Source organism: Canis lupus, chromosome 19 (genome assembly GCF_048164855.1).
Source record: "Canis lupus baileyi chromosome 19, mCanLup2.hap1, whole genome shotgun sequence".
Lineage (NCBI taxonomy): Eukaryota > Metazoa > Chordata > Mammalia > Carnivora > Canidae > Canis > Canis lupus.
Window position 1 is genome coordinate 13,502,857 of NC_132856.1, and position 19,037 is coordinate 13,521,893.

General features: G+C 37.5%; 1 long non-coding RNA gene across 2 annotated transcripts in view; it reads right to left on the reverse strand.

Annotated features, from left to right (window-relative positions):
* The window catches only part of LOC140609909 (uncharacterized), a 470,386-nt gene that overhangs the window by 14,289 nt on the left and 437,060 nt on the right, over positions 1–19,037 (reverse strand). Inside the window, exon 14 of one of the 2 annotated variants that reach the window (XR_012011642.1) lies at positions 664–1,691. The exons of the other annotated variant lie outside the window; for it this stretch is intronic. This is a non-coding gene — a long non-coding RNA (uncharacterized lncRNA). Of the gene's footprint in view, positions 1–663; positions 1,692–19,037 lie in introns of those variants that run through there. 2 annotated transcript variants of the gene reach the window in all.

The window sequence follows — 19,037 nt, forward strand, 5'->3', positions numbered from 1 at the left end:
TTTCCAAATTGTTGTGATTTTGAGTTCTATTAAAATAATTCTTGATCATACATAAATTTATAAACTCATCTCTGAATAATTTCTTAAACTGCTGAACTAGGGCTCTTTCAAAGAGCCTGGTCATTTTCATGTCTCTTAAATTAGGTGGTTGGGCTGTTAAAGCCAAAGAGTGACAGTGAGTGTTCACTGGAGACAAGTCAGCAGCATACAGGCACCCAGTTATCAATGGTGCATATACCAAACTCAAAGTATCATAAGTGTTAGCTGCTATTTTTATTTGTGTTTAGAAAATAAGAGCTTTATGAATCCATCCAAATGATAGAAGGTATAAAAATTTCTGCTTGTTACTTTGGTAGTTGTCTGTTTTTGTATGGTATGATTCTCGCCCCAATTCCAGTGTGTATGTGTTGGGTTTTTTTTCCCATACCAAGCAGTTCTCCAATTCAACTCCATTCTGATGCTATCTACCTGGAGATAGAGTCCTATCTCACAGGTAAGAGCTCAGTCCCTAAAAGGCTGCCACACCACCACTTCAGATGCCAGTTACACCTAGGCTATAAATCAGAGGTTCCCATTGGTTTGATTAATTTGCTAAAGGCAGTCATAAACTCAAGCATTTTACTTATTATGTTACCAGTTTATTATAAAAGGATATAACTAGGAACAGTCAGATGGAAGAGATGCACGGAGTGAGGTATGGGAAAGGGGTGTGGAGCTTCATGCCCTCTCCAACTATGCCATTCTCTCTGAATCTCCAAGTATTCACCAGTCTGGAAGATCTCCAAACACCATTCTTGTGGGGTTTTATGGAGGCTTCATCATATATGCATGGTTGATTAAATCACTAACCATTGGCAGTTTAACTCAATATCCAGTCCCTTTCCTCTCCCAGGAAGGGATGTTGGGACTAGAAGTTCCAACCCTATAATCATGTGGTTATTTCCATTGAGAACCAGCCCCAATCCAAGTGCTTTCTAAAAGTCACCTAATTAACATAACACAGGATCTCCTTATGCTACTCATCACAGGAAATTTCAAAGGTTTCAGGAGATCTATACCAGGAACAAGGACAGGATCAAATATATATTTCTCACCATAAATCACAATATCACATATAGCCGAACGTAAACCTCCTTCAAGTTGATGATATTTATAACCTACTGGTTTGGTCTAGATGTTCAGATATCTCTAACGTCAGGCATATGCACCTTCCTACATGACTCACATTGCCTAATCTGTGCCACCAGTTCACATAAATTATTTCAGAGGTTCCACCTTAGCTCCCTAGTTCTGACAGTGAGGCCAAGAATGTGGGGATAAAGGCCTCATCAGGTGATACTAAAAGTGATCCTAATAGGTGATTCTACAGACCCATGATCATATAAGTAGGCCAAAAGCAGCATATTGAACACCTATGGCATACTCTCAGCTTCATCTCTAACTCTGGCCATGAAGTGCCTCTGGCTTCCTCCTTGTATCTCTCTCTTTCTGCTCTTAGATTTCTTTAGTGCTAGAACATAGGATTTGGACCAAAAAACACTCTGAAGTTATTCATGCTAAATACAAAAGTACTATGAGGATATAATAAATGCCTTTGTGGTCATCCTTGAGCCCTGGAGCACTGAAGTCAGTGGATGTATTCTCCCCTTTTCTTCTCCTGGGTAGATGATTAGAAGGATCTTCAGAAGGTCCTGAAAAGATTGAGCATTGGTCTCTTAGAAAGGAGGGGTGGAGAGCTATGTCAAAAAATAAAAAATTGGCAGCCTGGTGGCTTAGCAGTTTAGTGCCACCTTCAGCCCAGTGCCTGATCTTGGAGATCTGGGATCGAGTTTCACGTCGGGTTCCTACATGGAGCCTGCTTCTTCCTCTGCCTGTGTCTCTGCCTCTCTCTCTCTGTGTCTCCCATTAATAAATAAATAAAATCTTTAAAAAAATAAATTAATTAAAAAAATGCATTTTATTGGCTTTCCCTCCTTTCCTGAGGATCATATTTCCAGAGGATTATATTCCTAACTAAATGACCTGTATGCAAGACTTTGTCTCAGGATTAACTTTCTTGTAGAACCAGGCTAGAAAACAGCAAATAACATGTCTGAATGAGGCCCAAAATAAAAAACTAGACCCCACTTCATTGGTTACTTTTCCTTTAATAGAGCCCTTCATATGTTCTCTTTCTCTTACACTGATTTTTCTGTCTCTTCTGCCTTTTTCTAGGCACACATAGACAAAAGCATTTAAAAACATTTTAATGGGTTTAGAGTAGTAAAACATCAACCTAGGGAACCACTCCCCCTAGTAAATTAGATTAAAGATTAGCATATGCTGGTAATACAAATCAGTTCCTAAAGTTTGATGATCTATATTAGCAATTCCTCAAAGTATGGTTTGCAGATTCTGGAAGTCTCCATGACTCTTTTAAGAGGTCCATGAGATCAAAACTTCTGTTCTAATAATATTAAGATGGCAGTTGCCTTTTTCACTGATTCACATTTGCATTAATTGGATCAAAAGCACTGGTGGGTAAAACTGGCACCTTAGCATGATTCAAAATAGTGGAACCAAACTGTACTACTATTCATTGTATTCTTCATCAGAATGTACTTGTAACTTAAATATGGTTCAGTTTGGCAAGAATCATGCTGGATCAGTTTATCAAGAACTCCTTGATATCTGATTGCCCTGAATATCAGGTACCTTATCCCCCACCTTTGATGCATAAGTCCTTGACCTGACTCTAGCAAAAGGCCTGGTTAAGCAAGAATCTCCCTACTTTTGGTGTGTGCTTTTAGCATTTTTTCATCCACTGACCCTCTCCCTGTGCTCAATGGCTATAAATTCACAGGTGTCTGTGCTGTATTCAGAATTGAGCCTAATTTCTCTCCCTTATTATATCAGTCTTGAAACCTGTTTCAATCATCCTGATTAAATTCTTCCTTACCATTTTAACAAGTCTCAAAATATTTGTCTTTGACAATATATTTCACAGAGTAAAGCCTGTATTATTTAAGAGATCAATGCATAAGTTAAAAAAATTAGGTGTGGATAAAAGATCTATTCAAAATGCAAGAGAGATCAAGGGGTATTAATGAAATAGAGCATTGATAGGATTTTAGTGCACTGATATGATTTCAGATTGCACATTGCAGTTAACCTTTTAGAAACAACCATTTGTCAGGTTTTGTTGTAGTACCTAGAATGATTATCCACAATTATCTCTGAATGGGATATTAAAACACTCTTGTCCCTTGCCTAACTATTTATGTGTATGTGTTCAGATTTTCTTCATTTACTTCAGCCAAAATAACATATTGAAACAATCAGAAGTAGATATGATTCCAACTGAGATTTAAAAGATATAAAACAATGCCACTCTTCTCACTAGTTGTTTGCTTTAGAATATAGTTTTATTTTTCATATAACTATGTTATTAATGTGAACATGTAATTGGTTTACATAAATTAGGAAATAAAAAATCCAATTTCTTTTCAGGTTTAATTTTAAATTGGCAATTATTTTTTTAAAAAGATTTTATTTATTTATTCATGAGAGACAGAGAGAGAGACAGAGACAGAGACAGACACAGGCAGAGGGAGAAGCCGACTCCCCGCGGGGAGCCCAATATGGGACTCAATCCCAGAACCCCAGGATCATGCCCTGAGCCAAAGGCAGATGCTCAACTGCTGAGCCACCCAGGTGTCCCTCTAAATTGGTAATTATTGATAGACATAACTCACATTAACAAAAGCTTTCTAGGGTCCTCAATAATTTTCAGGAGTCTAAAGGGGTCTTGTGATCAATACACCTAGGAACAGCTCATTTAAGTTTATCAGGGATTCAATATTCCATAATAGTGATTGAAGAGATGGGTGAAAATAACAACCGGACAAATCAGGTCATTGATACTATGTTGAAATTGGTGGCTCTAAGCAAACTTTCATGGGTGTGACATTCCTGGAAACAATGAAAAATATCAGTCTATCAAAGAGAAGGGGTAACAAACACATGCCAAGAAAAGTAGACCTGGTTTTGGGAAATCTAATCACCAAATCAAATTGAATTCACTTGATCTTATTATAGTACTCCCCCCAAGACAAAAGTGTTATTGTGTTTCAAATGGAAGATAATGAAGTTAGTTTGGATTTCACTTACTATTGAAATTAATTTATGATGCTCAGTAAATATACTAATTATGAGAATTATGTTTCAATAAGCTGCTTTAATTGGGTAAATAAAATGTACTATTAATATTTCTGGAACTTTTTAAGAAACTTCAAATAATAGCAAACTCAAATTACATTCCCTCTCTGCACATAAAACTTACACTGTGTCTTTTCTAAAAATGGAATAGTATATGAATTCTAACAGATTTCTGTGATTTTATAGGCATAGTAAACCATCTAGAATTCTGAATGTCTACATTTATAAAGAAAGAGTAGTCATCTTTCTGGGTTCAGGTTTCAGAAAGACCTAAAGATTCTAAAGCATAAAAAATATAATTCTGAAGCACAAGGAAGACATGACATTGATCTGCTTAGGATGATTACAAGTTGACTTGTTTGGCATTGTTGAATTGTTTCCTGCAATTCACTTCAGTGCAGCCTTTTCATGAGATATATTTTCTCAGCTTCTTTAGTTGTATAGTTGTATTCCATGGTGCAAAGCCAGCTCTAGGAGTATAGGCACAGTTGATGCAACTAAAGAGTACCACCTGAAATACTTTCTGTGATGGTCTAGCTCAGTTAAAATATTTTTTTCAAAATTAGAGACTATTTTTCCAATAGGTGTTGGAACATTTTGATACTCAACACTAGCTATTGAAATTTATATATAATTGTAAATTATAAAAACAATTTCAAATATCTGTTTATATTCCTGAGGTAAGCCCCAAATAAATGGAACATGTGGTTGGTAGCTTAGTGGGGCAAGCTGAAAGGGATATGAGAAAGTCTGTGATGTTTGGGCATGTGCCACTGTCTAGTGTGAGGTTGAAGGATTTCCAATTTTATTCACTCTGGTCTGATTTGGTCTAGGTTAAACAGGAGATACAAAGTTGGTGAGGTTGATAATAGCACTGAAATTAGTCATCAAACATCCTTATACTTAATTTACAAAAGCAAAAACCGGTAATATCCAAAATGTCAAAATAGGGAAATAAGTAAAAGTGCAATAGAAGAGCACGTACTATGCTCCTCTATGGTGGAAGAGCATGTACCCATTAAAAATGATGCTTGCAAAATATTTTAATATGATTAGAATATATATAATAACATTAAATGAAAGAATAGGAGGGCAACTGAGTGGCTCAGTCAGGTAAGCGTCTGACTCTTGATTTTGGCTCAATTCATGATCTCAGGATCATGAGATCAAGGCCTGAATTGGGCTCTATGCTGGGCATGGAGCCTGCTTAAGATTCTCTCTCTCCCTCTCCCTCTGCCCTCTCCCTTCCCCTCCCCACTCCCAGCTTGTGCTCTCTCAAAAAAAAAAAAAAAAAGGAAAAGGAATTGTACAAATGAAAATACAAAATTTCTATAAACTATAGAGTATACAGAGTCAATTGATATGCATCTGAAACATGAATATTAATACATCATTGAGGGACTTTTGGTTATAAGTATTAAAAAACAGTTCTATTGAAAATAAAAATGAATGTGTTAAAGAAAACACATTGAGGTAGCTCATCAAATCTAAGAAAAGATAGAGAAATATAACCTGTATCAAGGAACAGGTAGGAGGAATTATGGATAAGTTCTTCATGGATTATCCTAAATGTTTCTTTTCCAAACATTTTTCTCTTAAGATTCAATTCCTTGTAGGGAGATAATGAGTAAATTCATGAGTCATCACCCATTTCTTAAAGAAGAGGTAACCTGATTCACAGTCCTACCAAGCAAACACAGAATAGGAAAATGGGAAGTGTGTTAAGAAAAGAAATATTTTGTCTGCTACAGAAGAGAAAAAATAATGTGTGTAGGTTAAAATCACATGTCCTATAAACACATATCTGATGACTCTAATAACATTAGTTACCGTTTGTTGCGTGCTCAACACTCTGGTTTCCCTGCTTTATAGGGATGCTCTTATTTTAATTTTTCAACATTTAAAGGTAGGTTTTATTACTAACCCCAGTTTACAAAGGTGGAAATTAATACTTACATAGGTTAAATTGCCTAATGTCATCCAATGAGAATATGATAGATCTGAAATTTGATCTGTGGCTGGCCAGCTACAAAGCCCATGAATTTGGCTGCCAAAATGCATTAGATGAGTTATTTTTATCAACACTTCAGTTTTATTATTTCTCTCTGTGCCATCAGACTAAAGCAAACATTGGACTAAATAGTAGGGCTTAAGCCATGGGTTTATTTCTAAATATAGAGATAAGCCAAAGGGGTATTTTTAAAATATTCACTCTAAAATATTTGAATTTTAGCTTTGAACAGTGTATCAAGCCCATTTCAATTGTTTTATTAGGATAAAAGGGTAGTTTCCTATCATAGTACATTTCAATTAGTCACGAAGAACAACCGAATACTGTTAATGAATGAGTGTTCCTGAAAAGTGAATTTCATCAAAGCCAATGGAATTGTCAGAGCTCTGACTAGAATAAGAAATATTTTTCATTCCATTTTTTTCATTCCAGGAGTCTTAGGGGGTCAGCATGCCCTAGACATTTTGTTCCTTATCTCCCAGACTGGTTTCTCAATTTTTCAATACTAGCTTTGGTTCCTTCAAGCAACTGGAAATATCAAAATTTTCCCCAGTTCCAATGTTGAAACTCACTTGAAATATGTCCAACACTTATTACTGAAATATGAAACATTAGCTTGCATAAGAATCGTCTTGTGAGCTTATTTTTTCTATTGAGGTATAAATGACAGATGACATTATTTTAGTTTCAAGTGTATGTGTATTTGAGTGTGTTGTTAAATTTGGTGTGCTAAGATTTTGTTGAAGATTTTGGCATTTATTGTTGGCCTGTAGTTTTCTTTTCCTGTGGCATCCTTGTCTTTGTGTGTGTGTGTGTGTGTGTGTGTGTGTGTGTGTGTGTGTGTGTGTGAGGGTAATTCTACCGTCATAACATGAGTTTGGAAATGTTTCTTCCTCTTCTATTTTTTTCTTGGAAGAGTTAGAGAAGGATTGGTATGAATCCTTTGAATGTGTAGTAGAATTAACCAGTGAAGCTTTCTAGTCCTGGACTTTTGTTTCTTGGTAGGTTTTTGGTTACTGATGCAACCTCTATTCAGTTTTTCTGGAGTTTTTGATGTTTAATTCTTCGTAGGTTGTACATTTTTAGGAATTCATTCATGTCTTCTAAACATTCCAATTGGTGTATTGTTGTTCATGTAGACTCTTATGGTCCTTTGTATTTCTGTAAAGAAATACAGTCGTAATGTCTGTTTCATTTATGACTTTATATATTTGAGTCCTACCTTTTATTCTTGATAAGTCTACCTAAAGATTTGGCAATTTTGTTTGTTCCAAAAGCCAGCTTATTTCACTAATCTTTTCTACCATCTCTTTAGTCTCTATTTATTTCCACTCTGAGTTTTATTATTTTCTTCCTTCCGTTAAGTTTAGGTTGTGTTTGTCCTTTTTTTCCCTACTTCCTTGAGGTGTTGTTGATTTATTCTTTTTTTTTAATATTTTATTTATTTATTCATGAGAGACCCAGAGACATAGGCAGAGGGAGAAGCAGGCTCTATGCAGGGAGCCTGATGTGGGACTCGATCCCGGCACTCCAAGATCACGCCCTGGGCTGAAGGCAGGCACCAAACCGCTGAGCCACCCAGGGATCCCTGAGATATTCTTGTTTCTTGGTGTAGGCATTTATTGCTCTGAACTTCCCTCTTAAAACTGCTTTTGCTGCATCTCATAAGCTTATATTTCTATTTTAATTTGTCTCAGTGAATTTTTTTTCTCTTGATTTTTGACCCATTGTTTTTTGATAGCATGTTGTTTATTCTTCACATATTTGTGAATTTTCCAGTTTTCTTGTAATTTATTTCTAATTTCATACCATTATGGTTGGAAATGATGCATGGTATGATTTCAGATGAGATCAGGTGCATTCAGGGTGGTATGGCTTGTAGACTTGATATTTCAGCCTTTCAATTTGTTAAGGCTTGTGCTGTGGCCTAACATATTATCTATCTTGGAGAATGTTTCAGGTACACTTGAGAGGGATGTGTATTCTATTGCCTTTAGATGAATGTTCTATATATATCTGTTAAGTCCATTTGGTCTAATGCATTGTTTAAGGCTGATGTTTCTTTACTGATGTCCTACTGGATAATCTATCCATTATTGTAAATGGGACGTCCCTTTATTTTTTTTTATTTTTTAATTGGAGTTCAATTTGCCAACATATAGCGTAACACCCAGTGCTCATCCGCCAAGTGCCCCCCTCAGTACCCATCACCCAGTCACCCCAACCCCCTGCCCACCTCCCCTTCCACTACTCCTTGTTCATTTCCCAGAGTTAGGTGTCTCTCATGTTTTGTCACCCTCACTGATATTTTCACTCATTTTCTCTCCTTTCCTTTTATTCCCTTTCACTAATTTTTATATTCCTCAAATGAATGAGACCATATAATGTTTGTCCTTTTCCGATTGATTTATTTCACTCAGCATAATACCCTCCAGTTCCATCCACGTTGAAGCAAATGGTGGGTATTTGTCGTTTCTAATGGCTGAGTAATATTCCATTGTATACATAAACCACATCTTCTTTATCCATTCATCTTTCGATGGACACCGAGGCTCCTTCCACAGTTTGGCTATTGTGGACGTTGCTGCTATAAACATCGGGGTGCAGGTGTCCCGGTGAGGGATGTCCCTTTATATTTTTGGATTGTTGTATAGTTCTCCCTCAAGGTCTGCTCTTATGTTGAGTGCATATATATTTTAAAATATATATCCTGTTGTTGGATTGACCCCTTTATCATGTTATAATGACTTTGTCCATTATTACAGCCTTTGTTTTTAGGTTTATTTTGTCTCACTATACCTTCACTTTCTTTTCATTTCCATTTGCATGGATTATCATTTCTTATCACTTTTAGTCTATGTGTGTTCTTACATCTGAAGTGTCTTGTAGGTAGTATATGGTTGAGTCTTTAAAGATCCATTGAGTTATATCTTTTGAATAGAGAACTTAGTCCATTTACATTTAAATTATTGGTAGGTATGTACTTAATGTCATTTTGTTAACTGTTCTCTGTTTTGTAGTTCTTCTCTGTACTTATCTATTTCTCTTACTCTCTTTCTTTGTGGTTTATTTATTGTATTTATCGGCATGCTTATGTTCCTTTTCATCTTTCATATGCATACTCTAGATTTTTGTCTATGGTTACCATGAGTCTAACATATAACAACTTATATTGTCTACAGTCTTTTTAAAATTGATAATATATGCTTGAACATATTCTAAAGCTCTACTTTTTTTTTTTAAGATTTTATTTATTCATGAGACACAGAGAGAGAGAGAGACAGGCAGAGGGAGAAGCAGGCTCCATGCAGGGAGCCCGATGCGGGACTCGATCCCAAGACTCCAGGACCCTGGATGGAAGGCAGGTGCTAAACTGCTGAAGCTCTACATTTTTAATTTGCCCTCCTTCAATTTTATATTTTTGAAGTCACATCTTACATCTTTTTAGCTTGTATATCCATTAAGTAATTATTATAGTTAATTTTACTACTTTTGTCTTTTAACCTGTACTAGCTTTTTACATGATCAATCCACCAACTTTACTATGTGAAATTTATTCTTTCACATGTTTTCTTGTTACTCGTTAGCATCTTTTCTTTACAGCTTAAAAAAAAAATCTCTTCAGTATTATCTGTAAGGCTGGTTGAGTGGTGATAAACTCCTTTAGTTTTTGTCTGTCTGTAAAACTCTATCTTTCCTTCAATTATGACTGATAAGTTTGCCAGATAGAGTATTCTTCATTGAGAATTTTGTTATTTTCTTTCAGCACTTTGAATATATTGTGCCATTCCTGTCTGGCTTGTATTATTTTCTTCTAAAACAAAAAACAACAGATAGTCTTATGAGAATTCCTCCATGTGCAACAAGTTGTTTTCTCTTGCTGCTTTTAAGATTCTTTGTCTTTAACTTTTGACATTTTAATTTTTATTTATAATTTGTCTTGATGTGAGTCTCTTTTGGTCCCTTTCTATTTTCGAAATCTCTAGGCTTCCTAGATCTAAATGCCTATTTTGTTACCCAGGTTAGGGAAGTTTTCAGATGCTATTTTTTCAAATATTTCTTGATCTTCTCCTGGGATCCCTATAAGGTAAATGTTACTCTGGTGTTATTCTATAAGTCTCTCATGCTATCTTCATTTTTTTTTCATTCATTTTTTCTTTCTGTTGGTCTGATTGGGGGAGTTCCATTGCCCTATGAATTCATTGATCTTTTCTTCTTTATTTAGTCTGCTATAGAACCCCTCTAGTTAATACTTTCAGTTTAGTTATTGTATTTTTCAGCTATTTGGACTTCTCTTTGGTACTTTCTTATATTTTCTATCTCCTTGTTGAAGTTATCACAGCATTCATAAAGTCTTTTCCCAGTTTTGGTAAACATCTTTATGACTCTTATTTTGAACTCTTTATTAGTTAAATTACTTATCTCTGTTTCATTAGTTTCCTTCCCCCACTCCCAGATTGTTTTATCTTGTTCTTTCATTCAGAATATGTTTCTCCATTTCTTCATTTTGTTGAAGTCCCCATGTTGGTTTCTATGCTAGATAAAACAGCAACCTCAGACTCTCCCAGTCTTGAAGGAGTGGCTTTGGGTAGAAGATGGACCTTATCATTCAACACTGACATAGCCCTTGGTTGTCTCTCACTTTTGTGATTTACCAAGCATCCTATTTTATTTTTAATGGCTCCCAGTATTTGAGGGTATGCTGAGACCTCTCAGTGTCCCATAGGTAAGGATGTCAGTCAGCACTTAGATTGAGACTCATTGAAGGCCAGACATCAGACAACATTTTTAAAGTATGCAGGTATCTCCAGTCCTGTGGGCCTATGAGTACATTCCCACTGGCTCTCAGAGCCAGGCAATCTGGAGGTGTCCATGGCAGTCAGTAAAATTGGGATTCCAGATAAGTGTAAGAGCTTCCTCTAAGAGAAAATGCTGCTGTGGAGCATTGCAGAGGGAGAACACAAAGATAGCATTCACCCTATGGGGTCCCTTGAAAGGATCACAGTCAGCCCTTAGATGTGTATAATTAGAAGCTTTCCCCTTAGGCAACAGCTATGATGATAAACTACTGGCTTCTTTTACAGAAAGATGGAGCTCCTAGGTCTGTTGATTCTTGCTGTGCCCTGAGGGTGGTAACTGTTTAAGAAGACTTTCTCCATTGGTTATAGTTTTGTGGGACCTGTGAACATAAGTCCCAGTGGCTACCATAGTCTGGAGGTATGCTGTCAAAGTAGTTGTAAAAATTGGACCTGCAGACAAGGGTATAAGCTCTCTGCTAGAAGATATTAGTGAGTTGGAGTAAGGCAGAGGCAGAGCACAAAGATTTTGTCTACTAGCCTCCATTCCCTGAGAGCCCCTCTGTGGGCCCCTAGACATTTGCCAGGCAAGGCCACTGCTCCTGGACAAGCAAATAAGCCTCTTGAAAAATCAAGTATGTATTTTAGACTGCTGTCTGTGCAGAGCCCTGGAGGTGGTAGTCTGTCCAGAATTCTGATTATTACAGTCCCATAGGCCCTAGGAATGCACACCACCCTGGTGTCCAGGGCCAGGTGATCAAGGGTCATCCCTTGGATGGCAGCTAGAAAGATGCTGGCACCAGTCATAAAAACTAGGGAAGTAGATGTGTGTAAAAGTTTTTCCAGGAGATAGGGGTACTCTGAATTGCAGCTATGGGAGAGTGTACAGATGGAGCTTGCTGGCTTGAAAAAGATAGAAAGTGTAAAGGTAGAGCCCCTTGGAAAGAAAGAAAAATGGTGCCCACCTGCAGGAGAGAGGCAGAGAGAGTGTAAAGATGGTGCCCATTGAGAAGAAGAAAAAAAATCTAGGATTTTGAAAAAAGAAAAAAGAACGACATACAAAGATGGCACCCCCTACCCTCCAACCCCAGAGAGTATTTCAACAGGCCTTTAGATACATGTTAAGTTAGATGGCTGCCCCTTAGATTGACAGTTTTAGAGAGGCAAATAAGCCTCTTTCACATAAAGTCTGGGTGCCTCTCAGTTGGCTGCCTTTGTGGTGGTATCTGGGGTGAGTGAGTCCAAGTGTGTGAACCCATTAGAGCAGTTTCTACAATCCTCTTGAGCCTTGCAAGGTAGACTTAGCTTCATTGGTTTTCAAAGATAGAGCTCATTTCTCAAGTGCAGGTCTTGAAAGTTGGGGTTGAAACCTTCTATTCATAGGAAGAAGCTTTGTGTTTTGAGTTCTCTCCTGATTGTAGGTCATAGAGCTGGGAGGTCATCTATGGTGAGATTGTGTCCTCAGCCTCCTACCCACTTCACTGTGTGTGTTGGGTTTTTTGCTTTCATTTTTCTTTTTATTTGTTTGTTTAATGTGTGTTTAGGTTTTTTTCAGAGGAAGTTGTTCCATATGTAGTTGTAGATTCAGCATTTCTGTGGGAAGAGGTAAGTTCAGAATCTTTCTACATTATCATCTTGAATCCTTTGAGAGCATCTTTAAAATGCAAATCCTGGCCTCTAGCTTTAAAGATCTGGTTGCTTAGATCCTGGGCAAGGTTCAGATACATGCATTTTACCAGGTGACCCAGGTGATTCAGATGGTCTCTGAAGTCCATTATAAACAATATCAGCTTTTATGATAGTCCAAATGCAAACTGAGAAACATTCTCTCCATTTCCTGGATGGGGATGTTGGACAGGTAAATCCAGGAAGGAGAGAAGTTAGTGAGGCCAAATTTCCTTGTAAACATGATAATAACATAATAATAGACTCCATGGCAGGTATCATAATGTCATTTGCTAGTGGAAGAAGCCTTATCTATGGAATGCTTTTAGCAAGATGTACCAAATCTGTTTAGGACTACTTATGGTAAACAAACCTAGAATATTATGGATTGATGGAACATGGCCCCCTAGAAAACATCCCAGAAGCTAAGTAATTATGGGATTATAAAATTGAAACTGTGACTAAAAAACAGCTTCTTTTTATTTAAATAACATAGCTACATACATTATTTAATGACCTCATATGTTGCTCTAAGTGCATCCTGACACAGCAAGAAAAGTCTGCAAAGCTGTGTTGATGATCTTGTACTTCTCTCTTTATTGCATGTATGTCATGATTAATTGTAATTATTTTTGTTTGTATTTAAATTCCAGTTAGTGAACATATAGTATAATATTAGTTTCGGATGATTCATTCTTAGTGATTCATCTCTTCCATACAACATCTGGTTCTCGTCACAAGTGTACTCCTTAATCCTCATCACTTATTTAACACATCTCTCCCCTAGTATTATATTTTTTTAATTATTAGTAAAGCTTGACAGAAAATAAATCAATTATTTGCATATGTCTGGCACCAGGTTCTTTTGTGCAATCTTACATACAAAATACTCCATGACTTTCCTGCCTCCATCATCTTTCCCAAAATGTGCCCTCTATCACCATCCATCAATAAACAACATGGAGTTAGGCAAATGCACAACACTGCCTCATTCCTAAATGCTTTCTCTTGGTCTCTCTTCTTGGTGTTCCTTTTGCCTAAAATTATTCCTTTCTCTACAGTTAACCTCACAAAACTCAGCTCGACTATCACCTCTCTAGAATCTACGAGAATTGATCACTTCCTCCTTTGTGTTCACCAGAATACTAAATCTTGATAGACTTCCTTCATGAGCCCTCTACCACTTAACTATATTGCTTTGTTGTAATATCTGTTTCAAATCCGGATTTATATTCATAGTAAGTATAAAAACCTATTTTTATGATCAAATAATGGCTAGATATTTACCCACTACAGGTTTTTCTATCACTAAACCTCATTCCATCCTGAAGTCCTTGTACAAACTAAGGGCTTTGCCATTACTTATAATTTTTGAATTTTTATGTTATATTAAAAGGAGGTACATTTTTATGGGTCTTAGAGTCCGCAGACCTGTGTTTATCCAACTTTCTATCACTAGTGCCTTGCACACAGCGTGAGAGGAAGGGAGGGCTAGGAGAGAGGGAGTGCCTATTCTTCCTTTGGACTTGATCCAGGACCCTCGCATCCCTATAGGACTGAAAGGAAGAAGGATTCCATCAATCCCTGGTGAAGAGCCAGCTCTGCAACTACATAGACCTAAGTGTCAAATGGGGCACCTCGATGGCTCAGTAAATTAAGCAACTGACTCTTGATTTTGGGTCAGGTCATAATCTCTGGGTTGTGAGATTGAGCCCTGCATTGGGTGCCACACTTAATGGGGAATCTGCTTGAGATTCTCTCTCTCCCTCTCTCCCAGTGCTCTCTGACTCAAATAAATAAATCTTTAAAAAAGATAAAAGAACTAGAAAGTCAAATGAACATAGATTCCCAGTAAATTCATCTAAGATTACAGGATGTTATAGCCAAATGCCACGCCTGCTGCGTGTTAAAACCACAGAAGCTTTCCTGTGAAGACCACAGCATTATCAAGTATTAAACCAAAGTAGAATTTTTGGTCAAGGCCTTGATCCTGTATACATTCTTAAGGAAAATAAGCCTTTGTGTATACATTCCCTTTCTAATTGGAAAAGGACTGTGTAGCTGTTGATTAATACCCATGCTGTGGGATCAGAGGAGATGGGGATCTTGCATATACAAGACACTGACTGGGAAAATCCAAATTCCATTGGCAATTGCAAGGTTCCCCAGAAACTTGTTTATAAAGCTTGAATGAATTTGGAAGTCCTGCCTTGGGGTAATGATGCAGTAGTTTTAACTAACAGGAATCATGGGGGACCCTTAAGAACACAGCTGTTATCACTAGATTATAGTCTCATCCTGGTAAGTGCCATTCAAAGACTGCTTTTGTTCACCACCATATAACCAGCATCTAGCATAGCACCTGGTACAAAAAAAAAAAAAAAGTGCTCAATGTATTTTGATTGAAATAATGAATTAGATGAATTGATCTGATGGAAACAACTGTTCATAATAACATATTTCTGCATACCTAAGCAGAAAATCCTTGCTGAATGAAGTGAAGGGATACAAAATAAATATCTGCTAGATAAATAAAGTTGGCTAATGCTTTGCAAATGTTTGGTTTTTGATTAGGTGTGGTTGGAAAAGAAATGGGAAGTGTATATAGTGGCAGGGACAAGCATAAGGGGCACTACCAGAATATAAGATAAATGAACTTCAAACTAAAGAAATCCAAACACATAATCTTTTACTGCTACACAGTTGTGAATGCAATTAATGAACTCCCAAAAGAAATACACACAGGATTATGGCTGTTGCTGTCAGATGCAGTTCAAGCAAATTCAATACTGAGCCTCATGCATTTAAAAAAAAAAACGTTTTATACTGCACATAACAAGACACTGGTCATTTTTCAGTAGACAAGGTTTCTGTGAAGACATCAAACATCCATGTCACACATTAGTAGTTTCTATAGCAGAAAAAAATGAAACCAGAAAGCAACATAAAATCTTTTAGGCTCAAAGAGTGTGATATTGTAATTTATATTAAGAAATATACATTTGGTCTTCATCTCCATTTGTGGCACAAAACTATGAAAAACCTTGGAACTTCCTGGGGTACTTGGGTGGCTCAGTCAGTTGGGTGTCCAACTTTTGGTTTTGGCTCAGGTTGTGATCTTGCGGTTGTGGAATCAAGCCCTAGTAGGCTCCACACTCAGCACGGAGTCTGCTTGAAGTTCTCTCTTCCTCTGCCCCTCCCCCTGCTCATACACACTTGTGTTCTCATTCTCTCTCTCTCTCTCTCTCTCTCTCTCATTCTCCAAAATAAATACAGTTGGAAGGGATTTGGAGAACTGCTAGGTTGGTGAACCAAAATGCTTCCACATGCTATGTGCTGGACCCCCAACTCCGTAAGGACAGAAGCTCCTTTGTTGGAAACCTCTCCTTTTGTATCTCTTTTTCTGGTTATTGATTCTTACCCTTTAATATCCTTTGTAATAAACTAGTAATCTAGTGACAAAATGGGTTTCCTGAATTTGGTAAGCTTTTCTTGCACATTAACCAAACCAGAGGAGGAGGATGTGGGAAACTCTGATCTACAGGCCTGCCTGTCAGAAGTACAGGGAACAATCAGGACTTGTGATTAGCATCTGATGTGGGGGCAGCTTTGTGGGACTGTGCTTTTAACATGTAGAATCCAATGTTATTTCTGGGTAGATGGTGTCACATTTGAGTTGAATTGTAGGACACCCACCTAGTGTCTGTGAATTGACTGGTGGTATGGGAAAAACCCCATGCATCAGAATTGGGTGCAGAATTTTACAAAGCACTAACTGAACCAAGGCCAGGCACTTTAGAAGGAGAATACCTTGGCATGACTTAATAAATGCATGTCTCCATCCTCTTCAGAACTTTAGTTGAAACACCAGAGTTCTTTTGGCCTTTGCCACCATATAAATCTGAGAGTACTCTCTTCAGGAGTTCAAGCTAAAATCCAAGTTACCTCACTGATATTAAGAAATAGATTATTGGGAGCAAAAAAAGAAAAGAAAGAAAAACACAACTTTGCTCTCCCTGTCAAACACTCTACTCTGGCTGTGTTTACATAGTGCTTATGCAGGAGGTTTGCTAAATCAGGGTGTGACAGTTGTCTCCCCCAAACCAGCCCTGTATTAGCTAGCAGCTGTAAGCTAAATGACAAAAAGCCAAAGCTGCTGTCAGCCCATTCTCCTCTGATTAACTTTCCTTTCTGCTCTTGACACAAGACCACCTTGCCTCACCACACACTCTTTGGCACCTCCCTGTTCCCAGACCCTGCTGTCAGTCCCGTCCCTTAGGTCTGCTGTGGCCTGCCCAGTCAAGCTCCACCTGTGCTGTCCCTGCCCAGCCACCTCCCCCACATCTGCCTCCTTGCCACCCTGGCCTACACCAGTCCCTGCTCCTCAACCATCAACAGCTGCTGATTACTCTTCCCGCAGATTTCAATATAACTATCCTTGCCTCTTGCCACTACCTACCTGAGAATATTTGTATCCTATTTGGCTTTCTGATCATCTGAACAGTTGTGTTTGACTGCTTAGAGCTCTGGGTGAGGGTGTGGATTTATTCAATGAGTTGAAATACTGGGAAAATTTGAGAGAATTTCCAGTTGAATTCAATTCAGAGAAAATTGCAATTTCCGGAATAAATACCCTCCAAATGCCAATTCTTATCTGCTTTTGTGAAGATGACAGTAGTTAGAGTACAGTTAGTTGTAACTCTGCATTGGGACACAATCATTTTTCAAGATTTATGCCAGGGTAGCAGAACTGTCAATACATAATAGATGCCTGAAATGCAGAGGACACCACCTATATGAGAAACTGAAACAAAAGGAGGCGAGAGATGCTACTGCATGTCCATGAGCCCATTAACATGGCAATAAGAGATAATTAATATAAAGAGTTTAATTTAGCATGAAGCCTGAACATAGAAGCCATTCAATAACAGCTATTGTTACTATTTTTTCATTATCAAGACCATTAGAAGTAAGTTAAAAAAAAAAAAAAAAAGGCCCTCTACAAAGACTATGTATGGGCTGGAAAAAAGGACACAGGGACGGATATACAGCAACCAGGAAATAAAAGGCAGTAAAAGATTTAAAAAGTCTTAAACTTTTCAGTGTTAGTCAAGGGCTGGTTGGACTGGCTAGGGAGAGGGAGTTTTGGGCAGGGAAAACTTTCCTACATGGTTGATTATGGTGTTAGTTTGTTAGAGGAGGCCGCAAGGAAAGTACAAATCCAAAATGAAGGTGTCAGGAGGGCTGATTCTTTCTGAGGCTGGGAGGAAAGGGTCTGTTCCAGGCTTCTCTCCTGGGCTTGTGGATGGCTGTCTTCATGTATCTATTTACATCTTTCCTCTATTTGTCTCTGCATCCAGTTTTCCCCATTTGAACAAGGACACCAGTCACACTGGTGTGAGGCCCCATGCTACTCCAGTTCGACCTTATCTTATTATATCAGTAATTGCTCTATTTCTATATAAGGTCAGAGTTAGCAAATTATATTTTTTAAACTGAGAAATAGCCAATAATAGGTATAAAAGTATGGCATTCTCAGTGCACGCATTACAGTGAAATCTTAACAACCCTTAAAAAGAATATTTGAATATTTAAGACAATAGAAATGTTCATAATATATTGTTAACTTAAAGAATCAGATCTAGGGGATCCCTGGGTGGCTCAGCGGTTTAGCGCCTGCCTTTGGCCCAGGGCGCGATCCTGGAGTCCCGGGATCGAGTCCCATGTCAGGCTCCCGGCATGGAGCCTGCTTCTCCCTCCTGTGTCTGTCTGTCTGTCTGTCTGTCTCTCTCTCTCATGAATGAATAAATAAATAAATCTTAAAAGAATCAGATCTATTTATTGGATTACGTGAACTGGCTGCAATAATTTCTATGTAAAGCAAGCCAAAAACTGTAAATACTTAAACTGTATTATAGCTGGGCAATGGAATTGTGAGAATTAAGAGAATTCCTTAACATCTATTTTTGTATCTTACAAATATTCTACAAACTTATTACATTTAAATAATTTTATAAAAAGGTTTTTTTAAGGTATATTTTTAAACCATCCTCTAGTTTGTCTCACCTGTGTTTCTGCATACAAACATCTCAATATCTCACGCAATTCTTTATAAGCAGATGCTTATTTTGATAAATGTCAGTTTATTTTGAATTTTGAGACTAAGAAAAATTAGAGATGCACTTTGTTTTTCCTTGTCTCACTACCTACGAGTCACATTGCTATGTAATTATAGTCACAATTTTATCTGATAAAAACAGAATTAGCTACTATTGATTAGTTTATTCAATTAACATTTTGTTGCCTATACTTTCTCAGTGCCAGACCCAGTGCTAGACTCCTGAGGGAGATCAATATTGTCAAGTCTT